A 7562-nucleotide genomic window follows, 5' to 3' on the forward strand; every position below is an offset into this window, starting at 1 on the left:
TCCAATCCTGAAGTTCTGTTTGTCAAATTGTATTCTCATTATGGACTGTAAAAGGTCTGTTCAGATTTTCTACTTTTTCCTTAGTTTTGGAAGACTCTATATGTTTTGTTTTAGCAATCTATCCATTTCTTCTAAGTTGATCTATTTGTCAGCTTATGATTTCTAGAGTCTCTTATGATCCTTTGTATTTCTGTGGTATTGGTTGTCATTTCTTTTTCATATCTTTTTTATGGGGGGGCTCTCTTTTTCATTGATGAGTGTGGCTAAAATTTTTCTGATTGTTTATTTTCTTGAAGCATCAGCATTTAGTTTCATTGGTCATTAATAATTTGGTTTTGTATCTATTTAATTTTGCCCACTCTGATCTTTCCTTCTGATTGTGTCCTTCTTTCTACTAACTTTGGTCTGTGTTTGGGAAATGTTTTCAATTAGCAATAATCACATCTTGGATAAACTTAATTGGCTATGATACTGCCACTGCACACAGCTTGGGCTGTGTTTGTCCTTCTTTTTCCAGTTCCATTAGGTATAACATTATTTTGTTTGAGATTTTTCTTGAGGTGTGCCTTTATTAATATACATCCCTCTTAGGACAGCTTTTGATGCATTCAATGAATTACAGAATTTTTTTTTCATATGTCAATCTCTATATATATATTTTTTTCTTTACATTTCCTCCTTTATTTCTTTGTTAACCTTTTGCTTGTTTACAGAATAGCATATATTTTTAATCTACAAATATTTGTGTTTGTTCTTTTTTTGGATTTAATTCCTACTGTCATATTGTATTTGGAACGGAAACTTCATGTGATTTAAATATTCTTATATATCTTCAGCCTCCTTTTGAGTCTAATACATGATCTATCCTGGAGAATGTTCCATGTGCACTTGTGAAAAATATTGTATTCTGCTGATTTGGGATGGAATATTCTGAATATATCTGTGGAGTCATTTGGTCTAATATGTCATTGAAGGCCAATAATTTCCTTATTAATTTTCTGTCTGCATGGTAAATTCATTGATATAAGTAGGGTGCTAAGGTCCTCCACTATTATTATTGAATTTCTGTAAGTTTTTCCATTCATGTATGTTAATTTGCCTCTCTCTCTCTGTATATATATATATATAATTGAACAAAAAGAATTTATAATACATATTATATATTTTTGTTCAATAATTTTATCACTATATAATTCCTTTCTTTGTTCTTGTTACAGCCTTTGTTGTAAAGTATATTTGTCTTATATAAATATTTGCTACTCCTTATTTCTTTTTGCACTGAATTTCTTTTTCCATCCTTTGCTTTCAGTCTATATGTCTTTAGATCTAAATAAAGTCTCTTATAGACAACTGATGGATGGGTCATAGATGCAAGATGGTGGATGAATAGGAGAGACAATTTCAACTGGTCACCTGAAGTGAGATAGATATCTCCCAGAGCAATCTGAACACCCATGAAATCAGCCTGAGATATAAGATTATACACTTCTGGATCTCTTCAGGGGCAGAAGATCATCAGTGGAGATGCATAGAGGAGTTGGGAGTGTGTGGACTGATATCAGAGGATAAACAGAAGGGGGAGAGAAACATCAGAAGTGAGCCATTGGAAAGTAATACTATAATTGCAAAAATGTACTGTGCTTGGTGACCATCATTAGCTTGGAGACCCATGGCTATAAGATGAGAAGGGGTTAATAACAGTGCTAAATATAACAAAGGGACTCAAGGGATAATTGCTGCTACTGGGTGGCTGTAAGGCATGGACCTAAACCCATGATCTCAGGAGGGCCACAACCAGTTACCATCCATGCCTGAGAGAGCCTGGCATGGACTCGAATCAGTGGTCCCTGAGTTGGCAGCCACCACAGCCACCTCTGCTGCCTCAACCACCACATGGGCTGAGCACACCTAGCATGGGTGTGAGCTCCAGTCTGCAGTCCTGAGAACAGCAGCCACTGGCACCAGGCACACCTGGATGAGTTTTCCTTGCATTTCTGGTGGTACTGGAGTACAGAGACAACTGGGGGCCTCGAGCGACCACTGAGATGGTGGCTAGGGGTGTGCACTGCCTGCAGGAGGCTGTGGTGTTCAACAGAGTTTGCAGAGGGACAGTATGTGTGTTCTAGAGCATTCAGAGGGGAGCAGACTGTGGCAACACTCTGAGGCAGAGGTCTGGGTAAAGACAGTTTACTTTGTTGTTACCCTCTGAAAAGGCAAAAAGGCAAGAGAAATCATCATAGATCAAAAACCTCCAGATAACAGAACCCTGAAAAACTGGTTTCCATGGAGCCCAACTCCTTGATAAGGGGGCAGTGCAATTCAACCCAAGCAGAATTGACTGAAAAACAATCCAGCAGACCCTACCCCAGAAGACAAGCCAAAAGAACAAGAAGACAACAACAATAAGATCCACATAAAACTGTAAAACCCCAATATTAGGGGAAAACAACATATTAAGCTTCCACTATTGCGTCACAGACTGTATATTTCACAGATATGACTTTTCTCTCTCTCTTTTTTTTTAAATTTGTTTTCATGATTCTTGCTCTTATTTTTTTTTCCTTTTTAACATTTCAACTAGATGTTTAGTACAACATATTCCATAGTAACTTTTTAACTTGAACTTTTTCAATACATATATTTTTGTTTATATTTCTTATATAGATATATAAATAGAGGAATAGATAGATATAAGATTCAAGGTAATCCTTTTTCACTATTAAATACTTTATATATATAAAGTATTTATATTTTTGAGAGATACAAAGAAATTTTAAATATATATAATATATATTTATATATATTATATATTTATTTATATTATATATAAAATATATTTATATATTATATATAAAATATATGTTATATATTATATATATGTATATGTATATATATATGTATATATATATATATATATATATATATTTTAAATTTCTTTGTAACTCTCAAAAATTGAGTCCTCTAACAAATATAACAAGATACACCCAGGAAGAGTTGAAATACCCTTACTTGCCTACATAGAGGGATTGTAACCACCTTCCTGTCTTACTCTTTTGTCAGTGTTTCTGTGTGTTTTCTTCTATTTTTGTTCTTTATAAATCTTACTCATGGGGTTCATTCTTCTGTTGGTCTTTTTTTTGTTGTTGTTCTTTTTTTATTTTGTATGTTATAAATCATACCCTTGGGGCTCATTTCGGCTGTTCTTCTCTCTCTGTGTTTGTGTCTTTTCCTTTTTGGTGGTGACTTCCTATTGCCACAAAACTTTCCAGAGTTCACCTTGCCTGGATTGTGGATTTTATTTTTAGATATATATCCCCTCAACCTCCTCTCACAAGAATGACTTTGTGGAGGAACTCCCAACAGAGGAAAAATTCAAAGACTGTGACTTATGCCATGGAACTATTGGATATGGAAATAAGAAAGATGTCAGAAATAGAATTCAGAGCAACAATTACCCAGATGATCGCTAGGTTGGAGAAAACAATTAGTGGCAACACAGAGTCTCTAAGGGAAGAAGTGAGAGCTGACTTGACAGAACTTAAAAATGTTCTCAATGAGAGAATGCAAGTTGGTGCAGCCACGTTGGAAAACAGTGTGGAGATTCCTTAAGAAATTAAAAGTAGAGCTTCCCTATGACCCTGCAATTGCACTGCTGGGTATTTACCCCAAAGATACAGATGTAGTGAAAATAAGGGCCATCTGTATCCCAATGTTCATAGCAGCATTGGCCACAGTCACTGAACTGTGGGAAGAACCAAGATGCCCTTAAATGGGCCAGTGGATAAGGAAGATGTTGTCCATATATACCACGGAGTATTGTGCCTCCATCAGAAAGGATGAATACTCAACTTTTGTATCTACAAGGAAGGACTAGAAGAAATTATGCTAAGTGAAATAACTCAAACAGAGAGTCAGTTATATGGTTTCACTTATTTGTAGAGCATAAGAAACAACATGGAAGACATGGGGATATGAAGAAGAGAAGGGAGTTGGGGGAAATTGGAGGGGGGAGACAAGCCATAAGAGACCATGGACTTTGAGAAACCATCTGACAGTTTTGATGGGGAGGGAGGTGGGATGTTGGGTGAGCCTGGTGGTGGGTGTTATGGAAGGCAGTTATTTGTTTTTATTATTCGTTTTTTTGTTTATTTACAGCATAACAGTGTTCATTGCTTTGGCATCACACCCAGTGCTCCATGCAGTACGTGCCCTCCCTATTACCCACCACCTGGTTCCTCAACCTCCCACCCCCCACCCTCCGCCCCTTCAAAACCCTCTGGTTGTTTTTCAGAGTCCATAGTCTCTCATGGTTCATCTCCCCTTCCAGTTTCCCTCAACTCCCTCTCCTCTACAAAAGTTGGGTATTCATCCTTTCTGATGGAGGCAAAATACTCCATTGTGTATATGTCCTAGACACAAGGTTGACACCACCCAAGAAAAACATAGGTAGAATGACCTCCAGACATGTAACTGTGAAATTTGAAAATTGTAAATTCAGAGAAAATGTCCTAGGGGCAGCTAGGGAGAAGAGATTCCTTACACAGAGGAAGGAATGTCAGAATAACGCAGACCTGTCCACAGAAATATGGCAGACAGAAAGGAGGGAAAGACATATTTAGGGCACTAAATGAGAAAAAACATGCAGCCAAGAATACTTTATCCATCAAGGCTGATATTCAAAATGGATGGAGAGATGAAAAAAATTCAAGGACAGGCAAAGACTAAGTGATTTTGTGACCACCAAGCCAGCACTACAAGAGGTATTAAGGGGGAGTTCTATAAAAGAAGACAAACACCAAGAGTGATATACAGAAAAATAGAGACAACCCATAGAAACAAGGACTTCACAGGTAACATAATGACAATAAAAACGTATCCTTCAATAATAACTCTCAATGTGCATGGCCTAAATGCTTCTATAAAATGGCACAGGGTTGCATATTGAATAAAAAGATAGGACTTGTACATATGCTGTCTACATGAGTTGCATTTTGAACCTAATGATACATCCAGACTGAAAGTGAAGAAACATCTCCTATGTCAATGGTCCTCAAAGAAAACTGGGGTATCAATTCTCAGTTCAGATACATTAGTTTTTAAACTAAAGACTGTACTCAGAGATACAGAAGGACAATACATCATTCCAAAGCGTGTATACCCCAGGAAGAACTAACAATTGTGAATATTTATGCCCCCAGTATGGAAGCAGCCAATTACATAAGCCAAATGTTAATCAAATTAAGGAGACATATTGATAAGAATACCTTAATTGTAGGGGATCTTAATATGCCACTCTCAGCAATAGACAGATCAACTAAGCAGAAAATCAACAAGGAAACAAGAGCTTTGAATGGCACACTCAACTGGAAGGACCTCCTAGATATATATAGAATATTCCACTGTAAACCAACAGAATATTCATTATCCTCAAGCACACATGGAACCTTTTCCAGAAGCTATGACATATGGGGTCACAAATCAGGTATCAAACAATACCAAAAGTTTGAGATTGTTCCCTGCATATTCTTGGACCAGAAGGATTTGAAAGTGGAACACAATCATGAGAAAAAGTTTGGAAAGAATTCAATCACCTGGAAGGTAGAGAATGTTTGGATCAACCAAGAAATTAAAAAAAAGAACTTAAATAATTCATAGAAACTAGTGAGAATGAAGACACAACTGTCCAAAACCTACTAGATACAGCAAAAGTGGTACTAAGGAGGGAATACACAGCCATCCGAGCCTCATTCAAAAAAACTGAAAAATACTGAATACACCAACTCTCTTTAAACCTTAGAGAACTGGAGAATCAACAAAATATTAAGTCAACCCCATGCACAGGAAGAGAAATAATGAAGTTTAGAACAGAGATCAATGAGTTAGAAACCAGAGATATAGTAGAATATACATCAATGAAACTAGAATCTAGTTCTTTGAAAGAATTAACAAGATCAATACACTATTGGCCAAACTACTCCAAAAGAAAAGAGAAAGGATGCAAATTAATAAAATTATAAACGAAAGGACAGAGATCACTACTAACACCAAGGTGATAGAAACAATCATCAGAAATTATCACTACTGGGTATTTACACCAAAGATACAGATGTAGTGAAAAGAAGGGCCATATGTACCCCGATGTTCATAGCAGCAATGGTCACAATCGCCAAACTGTGGAAAGAGCCAAGATGACTTTCAACAGACAAATGGATAAAGAAGATATGGTCCAGGGGCACCTGGGTGGCTCAGTGGGTTAAAGTCTCTGTCTTCGGATCAGGTCCTGATCCCAGTGTCCTGGGATTTAGCCCCGCATCAGGCTCTCTGCTCCACAGGGAGTCTGCTTCCTCCTCTCTCTCTGCCTGCCTCTCTGCCTAGTTGTGATTTCTCTCTGTCAAATAAATAAAAATTAAAAAAAAGAAGATATGGTCCATATATACACTGGAGTATTATACCTCCAACAGAAATGATGACTACCCAACCTTTGTATCAACATGGACAGGACTGGAGGAGATTATGCTGAGTGAAATGAGTCAAGCAGAGAGGGTCAATGATCATATGGTTTCACTTACTTGTGGAGCATTAGGAATAACATGGAAGATATTAGGATAAGGAAAGAAAAAGTGATTTGGGGAAAATCAGAGGGAGGAGTCAAACCATGAGAGACTATGGAATCTGTGAAACCAACTGAGGGTTGTGGAGGTAAGGGGGTGGAATGTTAAGTGAGCCTGATGGTGAGTTTTAAGAAGGACACATATTGCATGGACCACTGGGTGTGGTGAATAAGCAATGAATCTTGGAACACTGGAAAAATGAAATTAAATTAAAAAAAGAAATTATTATCAAAGCTATATGCCAATAAATTAAGCAACCTAGAAGAAATGGATACATTCTTATAAAGTTATAAACTTCCACAATTGAAACAGAAAGAAATTGACAACCCACATAGAACAGTATCTAGTAATGAGATTGAAGCAGTGAACAAAAACCTCCCAAAAGACAGGAGTCTAGGACCTGAAGGATTCCCTGGGGAATTCTACTAAACATTAAAAGAAAAAAAATACCTATTCTCCTGAAGCTGATTCAAAAAATAGAAACAGAAGGAAAACTTCCAGACTCTTTCTTAATAGAAATTAAGATAAAATAGATATTAAATTAAGATAAATTGATATTAAATTAAAATAAATGGATATTAAATTAATATAAAATAGAAATTAACGCCAGAATTACCTTGATCCCCAAACCAGGAAATTATTCCTTCAAGAAGGAGAACTTCAGACCAATATTCCAGATGAATATGGATGCCAACATTCTCAACAAGATCCTAGCTAATAGGATCCAACAGTATATAAAAAAGATTACCCATCATGACCAGGTGGAATTTAACCCTGGGATGCAAGATTGCTTCAACATTTGCAAATCATGGAGTGCCTGGGTGGCTCAGTAGGTTAAAGCTTCAGCCTTCAGCTCAGGTCATGATCCCAGGGTCCTGGAATGGAGCCCTGCATGGGGCTCTCTGCTCAGCAGGAAGTCTGCTTTCCCCCCTCTCTCTGCCTGTCTCCTGC

General features: G+C 37.0%; 1 pseudogene; it reads right to left on the minus strand.

Moving 5' to 3' along the window:
- Window positions 1-406: 406 nt before the first annotated feature.
- On the minus strand, window positions 407-489 carry LOC123927316 (annotated as a pseudogene).
- Between the last annotated feature and the right edge of the window lie 7073 nt (window positions 490-7562).

This window comes from Meles meles, chromosome 16 (assembly GCF_922984935.1).
Source record: "Meles meles chromosome 16, mMelMel3.1 paternal haplotype, whole genome shotgun sequence".
NCBI lineage: Eukaryota > Metazoa > Chordata > Mammalia > Carnivora > Mustelidae > Meles > Meles meles.